A 25031-nucleotide genomic window follows, 5' to 3' on the forward strand; every position below is an offset into this window, starting at 1 on the left:
AAAATATCTTTGTTTTATATAATTTACAAAATTGTTGTTTAATTAGTTCCCTTTCGCTTTGAATAGAGTTTCCTAGATAAATATCATGCTCGATGTAATCAACTGTAATGAGTATGAAATACTAATGTTAGGCTTTCATATTCATATCATCGTTGTTTTACATAGTAATGTGTTTGATTTAAATTCAATCAGTTTCTAAGAGAGGAGTTATCACTGCAGTACTCTTAACTGAAACTGTTGTCACTTGAATCGCATATTGATGTTACATGAATTGTTGTAGGATTTGACTTCATTAAAGGATTGAGTTTTCTTTTAATTGCAATTAGAATTTACTTGCTGCATCTCTTTACTCTTGTATTTAAAATATCTATATTGAAATTTAGAAGCAATACTCTCTGAGTTAAATAGCTGCCACATACTATGTACACTCTTGAAATAGAAAGACCTGCTCGGGTTGATAATTAATGTGAAGATAATTAGGAGTTGAAAAGACACCTTTTATCAATCAACAGGTGGTTCTAATGGAAACCATATCATGAAAGAGGGTATTAAATACCCATTGCAGAGATCAACAGGGAGTAGTTGATCCATGGAAAGAACTCTCAGCTCAAGGGTGAACTAGAAGAGTCAGTTCTAGGTTGGGTGGCAGTGATCGGTTTTCCAAGTGACGTTCTCTCTTCGACTATCGTTTGATTCAATGGCATGGGATGCTCTTTATGTTGGCTCCTTAGACTCCTTATTGTCAAATCTTAAGCTTATGAGATGATTGAGTTGCATGTGTTATATTTTCTTATGAGTTATTCGAATAATTATACATGAGGCAACTATGTATGATGAATGATTTTGGTTTGAAACTATACAGTCGGTGGTGCGGGTAATCTAATCTATGCATTAGGCACCATAGGATGAATTTCATCCACTGAGGCTAATTTTAGCTATTTATTCGTATTGCATAAGGTAGATGTTAGTCATAATTTTGACTATGACAATAGGACTACGAACATGTTATATGATAAAGCTAGTTACATTATCTCCATTAATGTTGTGTTTGAATCCTCAAAGGAGGGAAACTAGAATGCAGGATCTTCAATGATCATGATTGATTCTTACTCTATGATGTCATGTATGCATGGGTACAGTTTCCTGCGTTAACCTTGTTATGAGATGATTATATTTGAACACATGTGACAACTATTACCTCTGAATTTAATCCAAGTTAAATTTAGTGAAGAAACACAACATATGGTTTTTTTAATATTGTGTGTAGAAGGTATCTCCCCATAGTATGTGGTTAATAATATGGTGCCAAAGAGGTATGTGACAAATGGTATTGGAGCTTAAGTTCAATTATTGCGGCCTAAGGGTCCAACCACCTATGAAATATATGAATGAGTGTAGGTTTTAAACTAATTCCTACACAAATAAGAAGTTTTAGTAAAGGGTTTTGGTTATAAAATTACATAAAGGGATCAATTTAAAACAAAATTAATCCATCATATCATTAGATAGTGGATGTGAGCTTACAAGGCTGAAGCCCAATTTTCGAACATGAAGAATAACATGTCGTATTGATCAAGTTGTCGATAATGAACAGTTGAATGGGTCATCTGCATATTTTTTTTTTGTTTCATGGCCTATGGATCACTAGCTAGAATCATGTAGGTGAACGATCTATGTTCACACCAGAATTTCTTTTTGTGAACTCTTTTGGGTGGATATTATTATTTATGTTCCTACCAGGTTATTTAAATTAGTGTGTGTGCAACATAAACTCTGAAGTTTAAATATAGATAGATTCCTTTTAAAGCGTAACAAAACCAACCATCACTATAATGGGAGTATAGAAGGTTCATATTCTCATCCATGTACTAATCAAATCATTAAAATTAATTTAAAATAAACAAGCAATGACAACACCATGGTTACTTCATATTAGATTAACTCTTAAGTATTATGTGGGACTGAAGCCTAGTTGAAATTTTTGGACTCCAAAGTCATTCCAACCAATTGGTTAATAAAAATTCATGGAAATGAGTCTCGTATGCATAGCGCATCCTTTTTTTTGTTGTTTGATTGGAAGTCCATAGTCGTCGTTGTATTTTGAAATCAAGTCAAGTGTAATGATTTAGAATCCCATAGGTTGAGGTTCTCAGGCTAATATTGGTCTTCGAAATTAGCCACTTTCCATTCTAATTATCTCTTGCTAGTTCATGTAATGTGTCAAAATGATTTCCCAAGGAATGATAAAACCATTCAGATTCAAGGACTGTGTTGACTCGTGCTTTGCTAAATTATTGTATCATTTAGGCATGGAAAAAGTTCAAATGGTTTTATCTGCTCCAATTAGCTTTTGTTTAATCCAAATATTGGAATAAAAGTTCTATAGGTTTTTGGTACTAAATATGAAATGCATAGGCAAAGCCCTCGTGGGCTCCTCCCTTAGCTCGTCTTTAGCAGTGTTGACGCTAAATAGATGGCTTGGGTTGACCATCAATACAATAGGGTGTAAAGTGTGTTGGGATAACCATTGAGGGAGCAAGGCAGAGGTGTTGCAGCACTGGATGTGTTGATTGAGAGGGTTTCAGCTTTCTTGACTGTTGTAGACTTGAATCCTTGCTCACGAGCTTTAGAAAGAAAAACAAAACCTTGCCTTTGAGCTTTAAGGCATGCTCGATTTTGATAAAATGTTTTAAAACATAAACCACACCTTCCCAACTTGAGTGGTGACTAACGTTTCCTTTATCCACTGAGCTAATGTTTCCCTCTCTAATTTCTTTATTCGCTGAGATAATGTTTCCCTCTCCACTTAGTTTATTCACTAAGTTGGAGGCATCTCACTGTGGATCAAATTTCCACAAAGGCTTTCCGAGGATAATGATTATCCTGGTTGATACATTTTAATGCAATCAATCCAAAAAACCTTTCATATTAAATACGTCATTTTGATCCCTATCATGACCTAATGCATGCGAGTCACCAGCTATGATGGTGGTGTTATGAGCTATGTTGGCGGTGGGATGGTGAAACTAGATAGACCTGTTGTGGTCAAAAACAACCCCCCTCCTTGTTTAGTATTAGCAATAATATCAAGAAAAGGGGGACCCTTAACAAAAAATCCCAAAAATATTTTTATCCAAATTTTTGTATTTAACTCCCTAAAAGCTATATCGCATCGCAGAGAGAGAGTGAAGAGCTTTCCTATGTGTGTAAATAAGCTGCAAAGAAGCGATGCGAAATTCATCGCATCGCATACTTTGAAAGCGCCCTTAAAGGAAAATAAAAAGGAATCGCCGACGGCCGATATGCGACATCGCATATCGCAAACGTCGCAAAAGCAGCACACAACGAGCAAATGAATGTTGCGATATTGCGATTTGCGATCCTACAAACTGCGATTTTGCGATTTGCGACCTGCGACGAATGAGACTATTAATTTCTGCGATACGAATCACAGAAACCACTCATCGCAAATTTCCTTCGGCATGATCTGTAAACCCAAAATCGAGCACTCACCCTAAGGGAAATTAATGATTGCACGCCTGAGTATCCAAAGATGATCATGTTGCGTTTTTCGAAGAGTCAAGTCATTATGAATGTCATGATTATGCATTCATTACAGTTTAAAGCTTTCATGTCAATCTTTTCGTCATGTCTCTTTTCCTTTGCGTAAACAGTAAGGCAGTAACTAATATAAATCTATATGCAGGAAACATCCAAGGAAAAGGGGAGAAGCGCCAATACTTGAAGAACAGAGAGGATATGCCTTCGCAAATGAATGCCGCATGCAGCAGATCCGCGGATTCCAGAGTATCACTCCACAGACACTGATGAAAATAGACTATCCAAGACTCAGAGTCAAAGGCGCACAAAAGCAGCATGTTTGCAAAAGATCCTGAAGCTCAGATTGGCTACAGCAAAAAGAAAAACGTTGAAATGGAATGATGCTTCAGAAAAGCCTGGAATAAAGAATGGAAGCAATTTTCAATACGTAAGATTGTTCAGGCAACGAAATCCCTAACTCATTGAGTCATTCACACGGCCGGAAACCGAAATAGCAACAGCACAATCGGTTTGAAAGAAATCTGGGTTATACTAAGTATACACATAGCAAAAAACACCGAGTGAGAGGGAGATTTTCAAAATATCTTCTAAGTTGCCAGAAAGAGGTGCCAGCTTTTGTTATTTCTACTATCATCGCCCGAGCAAAAGGAAAAGACAACCAGCCGACTCTTTCCAGGCGAATCTCACATTGCTTACAGCACTAAGGAGCAGATACAGAAACGGTTAGAAATTAGATTCAATTTTTAGAAATAACAGCAGATACAGAAACGGTTAGAAATTAGATTCAATTTTTAGAAATAAATTTGCTTTAGTGAAAGGGCGGTCATTTGAAGCCATTCCCTAAATTTGTGTAATTAAGATTAGTTAGTTAGTAGTATTTAACCCTTCTCATGGCATTTGGAGAAGGGTCCGGAAATTTGTCAAAAAACTTGTCCTCAGAACATGCACTTTTGCACCCTCGGAGGGGGTTTTTGATGAATGGATGGATCGAGATTTATTTATGCTTGCATTTTAATGTCTGCTACTGATGTTGCACTTGTTTACTCTTAGTAGATGTTAGAAGTAAGTAGAGAGAAATCGTTATTGCTTGAAGTTTGTGAGTGAAATCAGTCATAAATGGTACTTTTATCTCTTGATTAATTTCTGCTCATATTCGTAGAGTGATATACAACTGATTTGTTTATATGTTAATGTATGAATGTCTGGATTACAATTTGGCACTTTTGTACGGTGGAATCATTTGTATGTGCTTGACATATGAGCAACTGATTATGCGATATGCTGTTCACAACTGTTTTGCCTAACTTCTTATGCAAAATCGTTCATCTTAATTGATTTATATTCTTATGATAGCTGAATGATCTTTATTACCAGTTGTTGTATGAAATCTTTTTAGATCTCATAATGAAATAATTTTACCCCGGGTTAGTATAGATTAGGTGTGCTGTTTTGGTTAGATTACAGTAGCATAGAGTCAGTTTAGAGTCTAGAATTAAATTAGTTTAAAATTACCTTTTGATTAGTATCTTCAAAATCTACACACACACACACATCTTTTAGATTGGGAAGCTGGTCCCATCATCCCCAGTCAGACCCGCTACACCAAACGGGCAAGGAGCTGCCAACCAGGTTCCCGACCAGGTGGGTATCCCCCTTGTTGTTGACCCAATTTCGGAGTCCTCAACATATTTGGCGCTAGATGGAGGGCACAAACTATGAATGGCAACTAAGTCAAAATCTAAATGCCATTCTGAGAGTAAATCACCCTCATCAACTCCCCCGACTTCTCCACTACGGTTAAACCCGGAGTTACAAGTTGCTCGAGTATCCACCGCTGCTACCTACCCCAATATATCAGACCAACTCATTATTGAACCCCCTGAAATTCAAACTTTGATTCGTAAACTCCAGGGATTCTCTATTTTTTCTCATAGGTCTGATAAATCTAACAGCAACGTGTCTTCGCAGTACAATCCTGCTCATCCTCTGACTAGATTGAAGAGTGAAAAATTTGGTATTCAACCAAGTGAACTCCCTCTTCCTACTAGGAAAAGAGCAAGGAAAGCACCACCAAAGTCTAACCGTGAGACTCTAACATCCACTTCGTCCATTTCAACACCCTCACCGCGAAGTCAACCACCCACATCCTCATCCCAAATCACTCATCCATCTTCCACACTTCCTCTTCAATCATCAACGATCGTAATACCTTCACCTTCTCAACATCAGGGACCGTCTTTTGCACTCTCATTAACTAGCGGCTCAGCGATGGCCTAGTCTCCATGGAACAATCCTGGGGCGGTTTTAATGCCTTCACCCCTGAGCCCAATACCGGCCCATCCTGAGAAGTGGCTACCTAAATTCAATCCAGAAACAGGCATGCTAGCTGAAGAGCATATCAATAATTTCATGCTTTCTGTTAATCTCAACGGAGTTACCAACGAAGATGCTATCGTCCGACTTTTTCCTTACACAATGCAAGGAACAGCCGGGTCATGGTACTTTTCGTTACCGTCCGGGTCCATCACAAGTTGGGACATTTTTCAAAGTCAATTCCTCACCAAGTTTGGCGATGACAGATCAACAGTGACATTGATCAATGACCTATCTAATCTTAAAGCTGAGGCTAGAGAACCCATTAAAGATTTCAATTTACGGTTCAACAAGATCCTCAACAAGATTCCCACTGCTTCTCAACCCAGCGAGGAAGTAAGATGTGAATGGTACATCACGGCCTTACTGTCTAACTTAGCTATCTTCGTAGATAGGGCAAACAAGACAACTTTAGCCGAAAACTTAACTGAGGCGTTAGCAGTAGAAAAACGCATATTCGCCCTAGAAAAGAGATCTGCAATAGAAGAACGCAAATCTAAGAAGATCTCTTTCAAAGAAGACACCAAGAAGAAGCAAACGACAGATCCTTTCGATATGGAAGGATTACAAAAGGTGTTAAAGGCCATGTCCAACGAGATGATTGACATAAGAAAACAAGTAGCAGAAACTTCTTCAAAAAACCCCTACAGATCTTTTAAAAGAAACCTTCCCATGGAGGTGAAACCACCCAATGCTGTCTCAAACGTCGAATCTGAAGAGGAGGAAGAAGAAGAGAATACCACTGAAGGGCAGACCGATGATGAAGAAGTTGTGGAACTACAAGGAATGTGGGATTTCATCCTCCCATAAGAAGAGGATCAAGAAGCATTTCCGGTTAGCACACGAAGCAAAAATCAACTTGATCCTCCCCAAACTACCCCTAAACAGAAGGGCGCAAGCCCTGCAACAAAAGATAAGGTCGCAACAAAGAAAACAATCGCTAGAGCGACCCAATTTAGCCCAGTCCAATTAGATCAAACACCTCCATCAAGAACACTGATAGTGTCATATGAAATGGATTATAACATTATCGATGACATGAAAAATACTAGGGCTAATATCACTCTTTACGAATTGAGAAAATTGAAACATCAACAGGAAATAATGATGAAGGAATTACATGTCGTGCCTACTACATCTTTACCTACAGCTGTAGCTTCCCACAACATGGGAAGACCTCGGACAAACATGATCAATAAGATCGATCCGAATGACATTGCCTTGATTGGAGGAAGGTCAAGATCCCATACTCCTCCTTTTCTCCTCACTTATGAAATTTTCAATAAAAACGTGCACAATTGCCTGATTGATTCTGGTGCTTCAATGAACATTCTACCCAGATCAATATGTGCTAAATTAAATGTTCAGCCTCAGAAATCTGTAGTGCGCATAGTTCAACCTGATCGATCTCAAGTCGAAGTGATTGGTGAACTTAACCAGGTGACCATAAGATTGTCGTCTAACCCAAAAGTATGTCAGGTTATCGACATTCTAGTGGCTGATATCCTTGAATTCAATGGTTTAATTCTTAGCAGGGATTGGTCCGAGAAACTCCACGGATATTTCTCAACCGACTGGTCACACATGTGGTTACCCTACAACGGCAAACCCAATCAAATAAAGGTTGAACGAGAATTGCACCAAAAGTACATAGTGACAAAATTGGAAGGAGAGAACGAAGAAATAGCATACAACAGCAGTATCATAGGCAACTACTCGGTAGATTCTTTCCTCGGCAATTTCAATGCTCACACTTCACCTTACTTAGAAAATTCAGTTGTGTCCCAAGTTGAAAACTTTTCCCAAACTGATGATTCAAGGTGTTTTAATTTTTTAGATAGTTCTGTAAATACATCTTTATTTTGGAAATTATATTTTGATGGCTCTAAATCTAACGAGGGAGCAGGAGCAAGATGCGTTCTGATTAACCCAGACGGGAACAAGACCATGCTTACATGCAAACTTGAGTTCGATTGAACAAACAATACAGCAGAATACGAAGCCTTGGTGCAAGGCCTATACAAATCAATCGGCTTGAATGTTAAGTATCTTCAAGTATTTGGAGATTCCGAAATTGTTGTCAAACAGGTACGTAACACCATACATTGCCTGCCAAGTCAGTTAAAGCACTATCAATCTTTAGTACAAGATCTGACTTCACATTTCGTAGCATTCAATATTTCGTCAATCCCAAGACTCCAAAATGCGAGCGCAGACCTGTTATCTAACGTAGCTTCTAGACTGATTCCCTCCGAAGATTTTAGTCCCGATAGGTTTTCAATAGAATTAATCTTTAAACCATCCATCCCTGACAACATCACCAACTGGAGAGTATTCAATGATGACCCAGACATCGTAAATTTCCTCACTTCTGAAGGATCCTACTCAAATCAAATAATTGACGAAGACCATCATGATCACCAAATTCAGCAAAATAGCACTGATAACGCTATACCTAAATCGGTGGTTAAGTTAGAAGATTTATATGATTTGAAAAGTCGGTTTAAAAGGTCTGCCAATTCTAAACTCTACAGTTCAACTCTGAACTATGAATTAGTGAACCTAGGAACCAATCAGAAGCCGCAAAACGTTAATCTAGGCCACGGCCTGGCCCCTGAAGAAAAATCAACATATATCCGTCTTCTGAGACAATTCAAAAATGTTTTTGCGTGGAATTACGATGAGATGAAAACATACAACACTTCTATCATTCAACACACTATCCCTATGATTGACAATGAAAAACCTGTCCAGCAGAAGCTCAGAAAAATCCACCCCAACTAAAAAATCAGATAAAGACTGAGCTAAATAAATTGTTGAGAGCCAGAATAATTTTCCCCGTCAGACACTCCAAATGGGTATCCAATATGGTGCCTGTTAGGAAGAAAAACGGAGATATTAGAATCTGTATTGATTTCCGGAATCTCAACAAAGCCTGTCAGAAAGACAATTTTCCCCTCCCACCTATGGAGCAAATACTACAGGCAGTAGCGGTCTCAGAATTAATTTCTTTCCTGGATGGATTTTCAGGATACAATCAAGTGTTGGTACATCCCGATGATCAGTTAAAAACCACATTCCGAACCAAGTGGGGCACATACACATATCGGAAGATGCCATTTGGTCTGATCAATGCCGGCGCTACCTTTCAGAGAGCCATGGACATCGCGTTTAAAGGTTTGGTCAATAAATCGGTAGTGATTTACCTAGATGATATAACAGTGTACTCCAAGAAGTGAAGCGACCACCTCAAGGATTTGAAACAGATCTTTCAAAGATGCTTAAGATATGGAATTTCACTTAACCCAAAGAAATCTTTTTTCGCATTAAGTGAAGGGAAATTGCTCGGATTCATAGTGTCGAAATCTGGTATTCACATTGAACCTGACAGAATCAAAGAAATTTCCGAAATATCCATACCCCATAACAAAAATTCCATGCAATCTTTCCTTGGACAAATCAATTTTGTAAAAAGGTTTGTCCCTGATTTTTCACGTATTATTTCTCCTTTACAAAATATGATAAAAAAGAATTCAAATTTTAAATGGGGCATAGATGAGCACGAAGCATTCAACTTGATCAAACAAGCTCTCATCAATGCTCCATCTTTAGCTACCCCAAATTTTTCAGAATCTTTCATCTTATACACTTTTGCCTCAGAGAAATCTTATGCCGCGATTTTGACTCAAGTAAATCAAGAAAAGGTGGAAGCTCCAATCGCATTCTTTAGATCAAACTTACAAGGTGGTGAAATCAATTACTCAGACGTGGAAAAACAGGCTTATGATGTTTTCAAAGCGATCAAATATTTCAGACCTTTCTTACTTAAAGCCCATACCAAAGTCATAGTACCATTTCCAGCGGTAAGAAACCTTTTGGTACAGAAGGATGTGGGCGAAAAGAGAGAAAATTGGATTACCGCTCTACAAGAATACGAACTTGAGATCAAACCAGCAAACATCGTAAGAGGTCAAGGCTTTTGCAAGATGTTAGCAGGAGCATCGCAAATTCCTGAGAACTCATCTAAAAAGGTACACACATATGAGGTAAGCCTAAACGACGCAGAATCATTATATGCGGACACCATTTATTATCTTAAGAACGGGTATGCTCCATCGCATTTGGATCACACCAAGAAAAGAGCTCTAAGATTGAAAGCTAAACAATACCAGCTCATAAATGATGTTCTGTTTAAAAAGAATTACGATTCTGTACTTCTTAGGTGTCTTGAGAAAACTGAAGCCGAAAAAGTTTTGCAGGAACTCCATGATGGACCAGCAAGTGGACACTATGCTGGAGAGACTACTGCGCATAAGATCTTACGTGCAGGATATTATTGGTCCACGTTGTTCAAAGACTCATACAATTACGTAAGGAAATGCCAAATCTGCCAGACTGTTGCAGGGAAACAAAGGAAATCGTCCATGCCACTACAGCCGGTCAACATCGAGCAACCATTCAAACAATGGGGCTTGGACATAATAGGTGAGATCGTTCCTCACTCTTCTAAGCAGCATAGGTATATCCTCACGGCAACAGATTATTTTACTAAATGGGTAGAAGCAGTTCCTCTCAAGACAGTTAATTCTGAAAACATTATTGAATTCAGAGATCAATTTATCATCACTAGGTTTGGATTGCCAACGGCCTTAATGTTTGATAATGCATCATACTTTTTTGGAAATGCAATGACTGAGTTTGCATTAAAAAGAGGGTTCAAATTGAAATGTTCTGCTAATTACTATCCGCAAGGTAATGGGTTGGCTGAATCAACAAACAAAAACCTAATAAGGATTATCAAAAGAACAGTCGACCAAAACCAAAAGAATTGGCACAAAGCGCTGGTAAATGCTTTATGGGCAGATAGAATCACGAAGAAAGCTTCAATCGACACTTCTCCCTTTAATTTAGTTTATGGGAAAGGAGTGGTTCTTCCAACTCACTTAGTCATTCCCTCTTTGTCTCTAGTACAACACATCGATGAGGTATCTACTTCCTCTTTACAATTAAGACAAATGGAAATAATCAAACTAGAAGAACGCCGAGAGTAAGCTAAGAAAACCCATGCTCACCACCAAGCGCTAATAAAATCCTCTTTTGACTCAGCCATCATAACCAAAAAGAACTTTCAGATGGGAGATTTAGTTTTGAAATGGGATAAGGCTCATGAAGAGAAGGGCAAACATATGAAATTTCAGAAGCTGTGGCTTGGTCCTTTTCAAATTGTAGAAGTCATAGGCCCATCGATGTTTGTGTTGCAGGACTTGGCAGGTAGAAGAGATTCTTTGCCTGCGAATGGACAGATTCTTAAAATGTATTTTCCATAGAAGATCACTCTTCTATTTTTTGTAGGATAGTTTTAGTTTCTTTTATTTTGTTTTTCTTATAAATAAAACTGGTTCTAAATGATCATTGAATAAGATTCATGAAAGAGCACACTAACTCTCTATCAGATTTTGACTCCACTTGTACAAATAGCAAAACTTTCCGAAAAATATGATTTTTATTATTAACAAATAGAGTTAACTTTAGCCTGAATAATGATATTAGTTTCAACCTTTTGAAAGAATTTGATGAAATCAACCTTTGGTAAAAAATTGTTTTATCCCAGCACAATGAAAGGTATCATCAATAATAAAATAAATATTCTCTGCAAAGCTGTTATTTTCAAAAGCTCTATTATTGTCGTCCAGAGCTTTCTTAAGGAAAAACAATGACTTCCTCCCTACCAAAGGAAACTGCAGCATTCAGAGAAACAATCCGAGAAAGCACTATATCTCAAAGAATAAGAGGTCTCATCACGAGCCGGCTTATCATGATCACAGATATTATAACTTGCTGACTTTGCCAATACTGTCTATCAAAACAGGGCAACGACTCAAGATTGTTGCAATCAAAAGACAAGGGGTCTCATCACGAGCCAACTTGTTCAACAAAAGCGTAAATCAAGTGAATGACTGTGTCATAATTTGGCCACCAAACCAAGACATTGTTCTTTAGAGAGTAAAAAAGGAAAAAGTGCCAAAAAGGATTTTTCTCTGGAATGTTGTAAATAACCTCAAGCAGGAAAAAGGATCATTGTTGGATAACATGGTAACCCTGTTGAGGCTATGGATGCTTGCGGGCAGCAGAGGCTCTACCTACGACAAATGAGCATATTTTAAAGCCAGCACGCAGAGAAGACCTTGTTTTATCTTTCAAAAAGGACCGAGTATTGTCTGGTATAAATGAAAGAACTAAGCCTAGGGAAGCAGACAATTGGAATAAAAGAAGGGTTGAAGCAAAGTATCATTGACAGGATGAGGGGTAATCTACTCTATCTGTCCATAACAAAATTTAGACATATGAAAATTTTTCTGTTTCGGAAGTGGAAATGTCAATAGAAAAGCAGAGATAACTGGTTCTTCACAGTGAATCGCCATTGTTGTGGTCAATAACAACCCCCCTCTTTGTTTAGTATTAGCAATAATATCAAGCAAAGGGGGACCCTTAACAAAAAATCCCAAAAATGTTTTTATCCAAATTTTTGTATTTACCTCCCTAAAAGCTATATCGCATCGCAGAGAGAGAGTGAAGAGTTTTCCTATGCGCGTAAATAAGCTGCAAAGAAGCGATGTGAAATTCATCGCATCGCATACTTTGAAAGCGCCCTTAAAGGAAAATAAAAAGGAATCGCCGACGGCCGATATGCGACGTCGCATATCGCAAACGTCGCAAAAGCAACACACAACGAGCAAATGAATGTTGCGATATTGCGATTTGCGATCTGCGATCCTACAAACTGCGATTTTGCGATTTGCGACCTGCGACGAATGAGACTATTAATTGCTACGATACAAATCGCAGAAACCACTCATCGCAAAGTTCCTTCGGCATGATCTGTAAACCCAAAATTGAGCGCTCATCCTAAGGGAAATTAATGATTACACGCCTGAGTATCCAAAGATGATCATGTTGCGTTTTTCGAAGAGTCAAGTCATTATGAATGTCATGATTATGCATTCATTAGAGTTTAAAGCTTTCATGTCAATCTTTTCGTCATGTCTCTTTTCCTTTGCGTAAACAGTAAGGTAGTAACTGATATAAATCTATATGCAGGAAACATCCAAGGAAAAGGAGAGAAGCGCCAATACTTGAAGAACAGAGAGGAGATGCCTTCGCAAATGAATGCTGCATGCAGCAGAGCCGCAGATTCCAAAGTATCACTCCACAGACACTGATGAAAATAGACTATCCAAGACTCAGAGTCAAAGGCGCACAAAAGTAGCATGTTTGCAAAAGATCCTGAAGCTCAGATTGGCTAAAGAAAAATGAAAAACACTGAAAAGGGATGATGCTTCAGAAAAGCCTGGAACAAAGAATGGAATCAATTTTCAATACGTAAGATTGTTTAGGCAACGAAATCCCTAACTCATTCAGTCATTCAGACGACCGAAAACCGAAATAGCAATAGCACAATCGATTTGAAAGAAATCTGGGTTATACTAAGTATACACATAGCAAAAAACACCCAGTGAGAGGGAGATTTTCAAAATATCTTCTAAGTTGCCAGAAAGAGGTGCCAGCTTTTGTTATTTCTACTTTCATCGCCTGAGCAGAAGGAAAAGACAACCAGCTGACTCTTTCCAAGCGAACCTCACATTGCTTACAGCACTAAGGAGCAGATACAGAAACGATTAGAAATTAGATTCAATTTTTAGAAATAAATTTTCTTTAGTGAAAGGGCGGTCATTTGAAGCCATTCCCTAAATTTGTGTAATTAAGATTAGTTAGTTAGTAGTATTTAACCCTTCTCATGGCATTTGGAGAAGGGTCCAAAGATTAGTTAGTTAGTAGTATTCAGTTCCTTGGAGGAGAAAGACCTCGAGATATGCATATAGATGGTTGATGATGGAAGGTATAGTGTTTCAGTAGTGGGCACGATTACTTCTTAGAGGGAGCATGGAGCTCCTCTCACCTTGACAGATGTGATGTATGTTCTTGGATTGAAGAGGAACTTGTTACCGGTCATGATGTTGGAGGACAAAGGCTACGATGTTGTTTTTAGTAAAGGAAAGGCATTCCTAAGACACATAACCACAGGTCAAAACAAGAGGATAGGGATTCGGGTGAAGAATATCTATAAACTAGAGATAGATGATTGTGCAGCATTGAGTACAAAAGAAGAATTGGTGCAAAACCAAGGCACTGGTGAGTTGTGGCATAGGTGATTGGGCCATTTGCATCATGGGCCTTTGAGGATAATGTAATAAATATCTACATGAATTCACAAATGTAAACTTCAACAAGTTGACACATGCAAAGGTTGTACCTTGGGAAAGTACACCAAGTCTTCCTTTCATGATTGAGATAGTCGAGTGGCTATCTTAGAGCGAGTTCATACTAATTTTTGTGGACCATTCTCGATGGCATCCAAAACGAAGAAAAGGTATTTTGTGATTTTCATTGATGACTATTATCATAAATGTTGTTTTTATTCCATGCAAAAGAAGGACCAAACTTTCACAAAGTTGTGTGAGTTCAAAGCTTTGGTCCAGAAAGAATCAGGGAAGAAGATCAAGGTCTTGAAAAGTGACAATATTGGAGAATATGTCTCTCAAGAGTTTAAGAACTTTTGTGCAATGGAAGGAATTAAATGAGAGTTGACAGCACCTCATAACCCATATCAGAATGGGGTGGCTGAGAGGAAGAATAGAACTATCGTAGGGGTGTCACAGGTAATACTACATAACCAAGGCCTACCACTTCACTTATGGGCTGAGGCATGCAACACAATGTTCTATTTGTAGAATAGAAGCACACGTCGTATTCTTGGGATGTGTTGAAAATAACAACAAGAAATGATAAAAATAGAATCTAGAATATTCCAATTTTAATTTTTCCTTGAATTAAAATTGTGAATTAAATTCGAATTTAGTCTCACTAGCTACTTGGAATTAATTAATTCATTCATTATTGAATAATTATTTGGAGAAATTCAAGTCAGAAGTCTTTCTGAAGTCATGCACTTGAGTTATCCCTTAAATTAAGGAGATTATCCTTTAATTATGGACATAAGATTGAGTTATATTTGAGTTGTAATTAGTTAGATTAGTTTATTGAGTTAAGTCCAGTTAAATTAGTTCCAAATTGTTTGAGGAACTAATTGTGAGTTATCAGTTAGTTGATGCATGCATGCATTGAACGTGTGTCCTCCAAATAACTGAATATTACATCATCAGAAAATCATGCATGTCTATTTTGAGAAAGACCTAGTTGAGCTAAATTTCAAGGATAGGTTACTATTAGTTGCATGTGTTTTCCTATAAAGGAAACTCATGCATGGAATCAAGGGAAGGTTCCTTAAGGATTGTGCAGTTCTGACAGTGTGTTAGAGCAGTGTGTGAGAGTAGTGTTACACTAGGTGAAGGAGATCATCCCAAAGTTAACTGCATAGAGAAATAGGAGCTTGGAGGGAAGATGACAAGGCTTGTGAGAAGCTTTGGTTGCTTGTGAGCATCCTGGAGGATTTTACTGAGAGCTCGATAGCTATGAGAGTTAAAGCTTTGTATAATTCTTATGTATTTCCACCTTGTATGATAATACAGATAGTGGGTTTTTTAGTTGAGGCTTTCCACTGAGTATTTTCTATGTTTCATTTGCATTGATTCTTCTTCTTCTAGTTATATGTGTTCAGCTCGATCTTGCTCAATTTTAAGCTCCCGCAAAGAAAATTGATAATAGAAGTAGATTATAGTGTTTTGCTTTGGTATGTTGCATTATCAGGTTAATCTACAATCATATTTTTGATATGATCTCAGAGCGAGATTTGTAAAGAATTTGCAGAATTTTTGCATGGTATCAGAGAAAAGTTTATTGAAACTATGAACAGTATACAAAGAAGAGAATTTGAAGTTCGATGTTTGGGGTTGCATGTGAAAATCAAATTCTTATCATGCTTTAAGGTTGGCCAATGAAATGTTAAGGGTTGAGACTCGAGTATGCCATAGAAGGCAACTCGAATTACATAGCATGGAAAGATCGCATGGCAGATGTATTAGAAGACAATGGATTGAAGGATTTCATTGATCAAGAAATCCCAAAGCTAGGTTCAACTAATGCACAAGAGTTAGCTCAGAGGAAGAAGTGTGTGGCGAGGGTGAGATGGATCATCCTTGAGGGAGTTCGAGACCATATTATCTCAAGTCTCCATGGGAAGGATACTCCATATTCAATGTGGAAGACATTGAAGGACCTCTACTAGAACATTAGTGACCAAAGGAAATTGGCACTCAAGGATAATCTTCAAAGAATCAAGATGGAGAACGATGATACTATTTCCACTTATCTGAACAAACTCGCCACTTGTAGAGATAAGCTTGGAAGTATGCAAATAACTAGTGCTGATGATGATATGGTGAGCTTCACTCTCCTAGGAGATCTTGAGGAGCACAAGAGATGGTTCTTCATCGGAGGATGATAATGAAGAAAATCTGGCCTAAGCAAGTAAGGCAAGGAAATGGAAGAGGAAGGTGTCCCATTCCAAATTGAATTCTTTCATGGAGGGAAGAAGGTTGACAAGTCTAAAGTGAGATGCTTTAATTGTCACGAGATGGGTGATTATGCCACTAACTGTCCATCGAAGAAGTCCAATAAGGGATCCTCAGATGGATTGGAAGGTGAGGCATTAGCCTCTCAATTCGAAATGGAATTTACTCTCGTTGCATGCATGGTGTCATCAATGATGGATTGTGGTTGGTATCTTGACAATGGATCCTCATTCCACATGACCGACGATGAAAGTTTATTCAGTACCTTGGAGGAGAAATATCTCAAGATGTGCATAGAGATGGGTGATAAAAAAAGGTTTAGTGTTTCAGGAGTGGGCATGGTTTCCTTTCTGAGGGAGCATGGACCTCCTATCACCTTGACAGATGTGAAGTATGTGCTTGGACTGATGAAGAACTTGGTATCAGCCGTGATGTTGGAGGAAAAAGGCTACGATATTGTTTTTAGTAAGGGAAAGATTTTCCTTAGACACATCACCATGAGGCAAGTGAAGTAGATTGGTTCACGAGTCAAGAATCTATATGCTCTTGAGGTTCAAGATGAATTCAAAGCCTTGAGGAGCAAGGAAAATGTTAGATACTCGGTGGTTGAGAGGGAGAGTAAATTACCTCTCAACATGCAGTCCCAGGAGAAGTCTCAGACAATTGTGGATGAGCCACAATTAGAGAAGTGGGCAGAGGGATCACATGCAACTATACCTCTAGGTTTGAGGTGGGGCGATCTGAAGTGATAGTCCCAAGAAGGCTAAAATTGGGCAAAGTCCATTGAGAGCTTTTATCTCATGGATCGTACATAACTACGGGAGCCCAAAGTACATGGTAATGGCAGGAATCAGTGGGATTGATACAATCATATATCAAAGTGACAGAGGCTAGAGAAGTCAGATATTGAAGAGTGCAAAGAAGGATTGACAATAGTGCAAAATGGTTGAGTCAGTAGAAGTGGAAAATTTTAAGTCAACAAAGGTAATAGTAGTTAGATACTTTGATGACAGATGCATCATACTAATTCAGGTTGGATGTTTTTTTGTTTCTGGAGTTGTTGGAGCAACAACACTAGAGAGAAGTGTTGCATGCATAACATTCCAAAGGTTCACAATTGGGATCGAGTTGAATTCCTTTATTGTTGAGAGGGAGTCTTGAAAATAGCAACAAGAAATGATAAAAATAGAATCTAGAATATTCATGTTTTAATTTGTCCTTAAATTGATATTATGAAGTAAATTCAAATTTATTCTCACCAGCTGCTTGGAATTAATTAATTAATTCATTATGAATTATTTAGTTGGAGAAATCCAAGTTAGAAGTATTTTTGAAGTCATGCAATAGTTATCCCTTAGATTAAGGAGATTATCCCTTAATTAAGGAGAGAAGATTCAGATATATTTGAGTTCTAATTAGTTAGATCAGTTTACTAAATTAAGTCTAGTTAAACTAGTTCCTAATTGTTTGAGGAACTAATTGTGAGTTATCAGTTAGCTGATGCATGCATGCACTCAACCGGTGTCCTCCAGATAACTGAAGATTCCCTCATCAGAAACCCATGCATGTCTATTTTGAGAAAGAGCCAGTTGAGCTAAATGTCAAGGATAGGTTACAATCATTTGCATGTGTTTTCCTATAATGGAAACTGATGCATGTAGTCAAGGGAAGGTTCCTTGAGGATTGTGCAGTTTTGACAGTGTGTTAGAGCAGTGTGTGAGAGCAGTCTTACACTGGGTGAAGGAGATCATCCCAGAGGTAACCGCACAAGGAAATAGGAGCTTGGAGGGTAGAGGAGAAGGCTTGCGAGAAACTTTGATTACCTATGAGAATCCTAGAGGATTGTACTGAGAGATGGCTAGCTATGAGAACTAAGGCTTTGTATAATTCTGATGTGTTTCCACCTTGTATGATAATATAGATAGTGGGGTTTTTAGCTGAGGCTTTCCACTGAGTATTTTATGTGTTTCATGTGCATTGATTCTTCTTCTTCTGGTTATATGTGTTCAGCTCAATCTTGCTCAATTTTAAGGTTCCACAAAGTAAATTGATAGTAGAAGTAGATTATAGTATTTTTCTTTGGTATATTGCATTATCAGGTTAATCTACAGTGAGATTTTCGATATGGTCTCAGAGCAAGATTTGTAGAGAATTTGCAAAATTTCTATAGGATGAAGACACAAGAGGAAGCCTTCTCTAGTAAGAGACTAGATGTGGGTCACTTCAAGATATTTGGCTCATCGATATATTTTCATGTGACAAACAATGCACAAAAGAAGCTTGAGCTAATAGGAGAGTTGGGGATATTTTTGGGGTACATTGATACACCTCACAACTATCAGGTATACTTGCCTACTAGTCGGAGGACAATGGTTTGCAGATATCTCAATTTTGATGAGCAGAAGGCCATGCAAGTTTCCCTTGAGAGGGAACTCCAAGTATAGGCTATGGAGGAATTGTTGAATCCTGAGGAGGATGAGCCTCAGACTGATGCAGACCAGCCACATACAGAGGTTCTAGGAGTGGAGACATCCACTAAAGCAGAGTCTTCTAGAGATGGATGAAAGCGCATAATAGAAGCTGACAGATTGTTGGAGGATGTGAGAGAGAATGTGGGAGCACCATTTTCTTGGCGTAGATAGAGGAGGTCACCTGATAGGTACGCTGGATACATGGCCTTTGTTGGGGAATGTGTTGAGACAGAGCCATTTTCTTTTGAAGAAGCAGTGCAGCTCTCAATTTGGGTTGATAGTATGGTGAAGGAGTATGACTCCATAGTTTGTAACAATGTTTGAGATGTGGTTCCGAGACTGGAGAACAAGTCAATTGTGAGTTCTCATTCATTTTACAAGGTATTTAAACAAGTTGTTGATGGTAGTTTGGAGAATCATAAGGCAAGATTTGTTGTCCGTGGCTTTTCATAGGTCGAGGAGGATCATGTTGCCACAATATATTTCTACAAAGGAGCAAGATGCTGACATTTTGACAAAGGCATTATCAAAGTGTAAATTTGAGTTACATAGAGACAAAATCGGGGTGGCAGATAATCCCTTTCTTGTTGAGAGGGAGTGTTGAAATATGGCAACCAGAATATTCAAACTTAATTTTTCCTTGAGATAAATTGTGAATTAAAATAAAATTTAGTCTTAACAGCTACTTGGAAATAATTAATTAATTTATTTAAAATTAATTAGTTGGAGAAATTCAAGTTAGAAGACTTTTTGAAGTCACGCAGGAGTTATCCCTTAAATTAAGGAGATAAGATTGACTTATATTTGAGTTTTAATTAGTTAACTCACTGAGTTAAATACAATTAAATTAGTTCCAAATTGTTTGCGGAACTAATAGTGAGTTAACAGTCAGTTGATGCATTAATGCACTCAACTAGTGCTACTCCAGTTAATTGAATATTCCCTCATCAGAAACTCATGCATCTCTATTCTCAGAAAGACATAGTTGAGATTGATGTTCAAGGATAGTGTAATATTAGTTGCATGTGTTTTTTCATGGAGAAAACTCATGCATGCAATCAAGGATTTATCCTTGAGGATTACACAGTTTTGAAGGTTGGTTTTCCACTTGGTAATAGGATAATCATCCACAAGGAATAGCGTAAGGAAATAGGAGCTTGGAGGATAGAGAGGAAGGCTGGAGTGAAGCCAAGATTCTTTGTGGACATCTGTGAGGACTTTACTGAGAGCTGGCTAGCTGTGAGAGCTAAGGCTTATGGATAGCTAAGGATTATGGATAGCCATAGTAGTATTAGAGGTGGAAAATAATCAGGAAATATTTATGGAAACAAATAATCATGGAATGTGGTGATATAGCAAAGGACCTTGTAGCAATATGGTGGAATGGAGAGTAATACAATTAAATAAAAATAACAACCATCAACATGTTGATTAATTCCCATAAGTATAATGTGACAAATTGGTCATTGTTTTATTTTACTTAATTATTTAAGTGTTGGGAATTATGGGAAAGGTAAATTTTTATTTCAATACATGATCCCCAACACTTATGTTATTATTGAATTCCCTTGGAAGCGCACAAGAACTCTATACCATGATGTAGAAGTGGTTTAAAATATTTATGATAGACCTTATTTTAAATAGGTATGATTATGGTATTAAAATATTGAATAAAGAATTCTAGTTGTGTGGTCATAATGGGTTGTAAATATGCATATAAGTGTTAAAAAAAGTAATGGGAAATAAATAAAATTGAATTTTATCTTTAATTATGCATGATTGCTATGCAAGGACATAATTTAATAGAATGAAGATGATACTTATAAGATAATCTTAAGGGAAGAAATATTAAACTCTTATGAGGTAAATGGCCATAAGAAAAGAGAAAATTGGCATGTGTCATCTCCATACATCATGGTCAACTTGAAGAAAGATTGAAATAAAAGTATATAAATGGAAACCTATATAAGTCTTCAGAAAATGAGGGTTGATTAAGTATGTTCCATCCTAGAATAAATTCTAAATGTTTTATTTAAGGATATCTATTCATAAAGGTTCCCATGAAATATTGTTAAGCTCATGAAGGATAGGTCATTGTATGGGACTAATGTCTTTCAACTTAATATTTGATGATCACATCCACATGTAAGGATGTCATCCATCTTGGAATATGTTTTTCTCTGGGTAGTGAAGAAACTATTAAAGGGAACTTAAGCTTACCAGATTATTATATTTTGTCAGATACAAATCTTTTGTTGGATATGCATAGTTGGGCCCACAGGTCTCATTAAGTAAAGAAAACATATAAGCAATTGAAATTAATAGGAAGCACAAATTATGTATTTGGATCTTGACTGAACTAGGGTAAAAATATGAAGAGTAGGCACACATGCAGGAAGACATCATATACTAATATTGAATTCAATGGGACTGACAACAAAAGTAACTCTAGTGTAAATACATAATGTGAGTGTAAACGAAACACTTGGTACTTCTTGGTTAATAGGAGAAGGAAAATATTAATCTTATGAGCACATTCTCAAAAGTTCACTCAAATTTCTAAAATGAAGTAAATTGTGCAACCTCAAAATCCACAACCTTAATAGACATATCCATTTAGATATAGATGGAGTTCCATTAATATCTCACAGAGAAGAAGCTTTCAGAAAGGTGCCTACAGTAGGATGATCAAAGATCTTGCAATTGTACTTTTTGAGGAAAGTGATAAGGGAATAATAATAAATGGGTTTATACTTCACTGAGTAAAGTATATGTGATGTTTCTTGATGAATTATAGAAATTTATAGAATCCTAATGAATAACAAGAGTGATACAATAGATTCACAACCATGATGGTCTGAATTAATAAACAAAGTCATTACAAACCAAAAAGGTTTTCGCATTAATACAACTTAAGATGATCTAAGGATATTATGCTATGAATGCATCAGGAACATTCTAAGGATAACCAATCAAGAAACAAAAAAAATTAGAATGATAGGGATGACTATGTGGTATTGGTAGTGAATGTTGTTGTGCAAAGATAGGGGGAACTAGAAATCTAGTCACTTAAGCCACAATCCTACTAGCTGGAATACATATGTTGTAGCACTATTCCCTAGCAAGAAATATTGGGAAGTATACCTAAAAAATTTCATTGAAAACTTTGTCTGGGTTGAATGGGGACAACACAAAAAAATTGTTGCATAAAACATGCAAGAATTCATGTTAATAATTTTCATAACTAATACCTGATGTTAAAAGGAAGTGCTAACATGTAAATACCCTAGAATCACACCCTGGTAGACATATTTTCTAAACAACTTAAAGGATGTGGAATTGAAAACATTGAAACCTCTAGTTATAAGTCATGAAGGGGAAATGGGGTTATACCTACATTGAATTATTCATTGCCAACAAGATGTTGGAAGAGGTGTAAAAAGAGCATATAACATGACTAGTTAAGTATAGAGTAATTTTAAGTACCAAACAATCATTTTGTTGAAGATAAAGCTAAGTATAATAGTTAATAGTATAGTTGATGATTAAGTGGAAGTAATATTCCATTGTTGTTAAAACCTTGTCCAAATGACAAATTTAATCCTAAAACTCAAAGTTATGGGTATGATAAAAATGTAGTATGCATGATTACTTTTATGATACTACTTTTTTGACATTATGCTACAACCACATGAGACAGGAAAATGATTTGCTAAATAAAATCACTAGAATAATTGACATAACAAAAAATTTCACTCGTTGCAGAAGTTGAACAGGTCCATGAAATTTTGTATTCTCTTATCGATAAATTGAACACAGTTTGTTCCACTTAACTAAAGGTAATATGAATAAATGAAGGGATTTTCGACATAATAATAACATGGTTAGAAACATGTGGATGAAGTATATGTCTTTCAGGTGATGCTATGGACATTGGTATGGTGTACCAGTGGTACAAATGGTACTATGTACAAGCGATACATATGGTACCAGTATGAATACATGTATTGCATGATAATATATGCCATGTATAGCTATGTGTGTAATACACACTATGTGCAGGTACGCATGAAGACACTGGGTGATTGTCTAGTATGGCAACCAACCTCGAGTGCGTACAAAAGAAGGAAGCTAAGAAGTGATTCAAGGATAAGTATTAATGTTTTATTTCAGTTTTGTATGCATGTGATTATGAGTCTGACCTATGAGGATTACAGGTGATCTATAATTGATGGGTACATATGATTTTAATGGTTATGTGTGGACTAACTTGATATGATATTTTGTACATATTGATTTGGCAAATGTTCCAGTTGAATTGTTGTATTCAGGGAAACTACAGGCAACAAGTATTCGGGAAGAACATAAAAACTTGGAAGAATGAAGGGGAAGAACATGCATTCATGAAATGAGGAATCCTATTTAAACGACAAGAAACATAACCTATAGTTACACAAATAGTAGTACTATATATCTAGTTATGTTATTAAGTATGGTAAACAAAGTTGAGCTTCTGCATCTAAAATCTCTCACAAAATTGGTTGAAACCGATGTTATAGGTATTAATGGAAGGAGATGTTCTCCTTCGTAACTGATATATTTTTATCGGAAGATCTACATCAGATGGCAAGGCCATGGAGTGGGTAAATTCAGAAACAACTACTTGTGAACGAGGAAATACTATTGTAAGATGCAGTAATAAATTGAGGGGGGGAGTATGTAACACCCCTTCATTGTAAGATGCAGCAATACACCAAGGAAGGTGTAAATTTAAGGGGGTGAGAATGTAACACCCCTCCATTGTATGTAAAATTTGGCTAACCTAAGTTGAGGAAAGCTAGGTCTCATGTGTAATGAGAAAAGTAGATACTTTATGAAATAAATAAAATAACTAATTACTTGGAAAAGAGAGACACCAAGAGATGATATTCTTGCCAAATCCCATTGAAGAATGGGAAGGGATAATTATTTCGTAATAAAGCTTCCAGATTCAATTCTAGAGAAGCTTGATGGATTGGAAATAAATATCCATTGAGAAAAACATAAAATCTTTGCAGGAGAGAAAGGAAAGATTTTATGAGTAAATGTCTCACGGGAGAGAAAGGTTAGATTTTCTAGGAAAAGCCTAGGAAAATGGATACAAAATATCCATAAAAATGGGACGCCTCTATTGGAAACCATATCATGAAAGAGGGTATTAAAATCCCATTGCAAATATCAACATGGGGCAGTTGATCCATAATAAGAACTCTTGGCTCAGGGTTGAACTGGAAGAGTAAGTTCCAAGTTGAGTGGCGGTGCTCAGTTTTCCAAGTGACATTCTCTCTTCTACTCTGGTTTGATTCAATGGCATGGGATTCTTTGTATGTTGGCTCCTTACACTCATTATTGTCAAATATTAATTTGATGAGATGATTAAGTTGCATGTGTTATATTTTCTTATGAGATGTTTGAATAATTATACATGAGACAACTATGTATGATGAATGATTTTGATTTGAAACTGTAGAGTTGGTGGTGCAGGTTATCTAATGTATGCATCATGTACCATAGAATGAATTGCATCTAGCGAGGTCCATTTTAGCTATTTATTCGTATTGCATAAGGTAGATGTCAGTGGTAATTTCGACTATGACAGTAGGAATATGAACATGTTAAATGGTAAAGCTAGTTACATTATGTCCATTAATGTTGTGTTGAATCCTCAAAGGAGGGAAACTATAATGTGGGATCTTGAATGAACATGATTGATTATTTCTCTGTGATGTGATGTATGCATGGATATAGTTTCATGTGTTAACCTTGTTATGTGATGATTATAGTTGAACGCATGTGACAACTAATACATCCAAATTTAATCCAACTTAAATTTAGTGAAGAAACAGAAGATGTGGTTTTTTAACACTGTGTCTAGAAGGTATTTGCACCTAGTATGTGGTTGATAATATGGTGCCAAAGAGGTAAATGACATATTAGTTCTCATATTTTCTCATAGGCCTACAATAAGTAGAATTAAGAAAACACAATAGTTTTTCCAAATCCTAAAAGCGTTCCTTAAATTACCCATAAGTCACTCCATAAATCATTTTTTTCCTAA

Source organism: Pinus tabuliformis, chromosome 3_2 (genome assembly GCF_031772625.1).
Source record: "Pinus tabuliformis cultivar Carrire ecotype Pingquan chromosome 3_2, CPIR1, whole genome shotgun sequence".
Taxonomy (NCBI): domain Eukaryota; kingdom Viridiplantae; phylum Streptophyta; class Pinopsida; order Pinales; family Pinaceae; genus Pinus; species Pinus tabuliformis.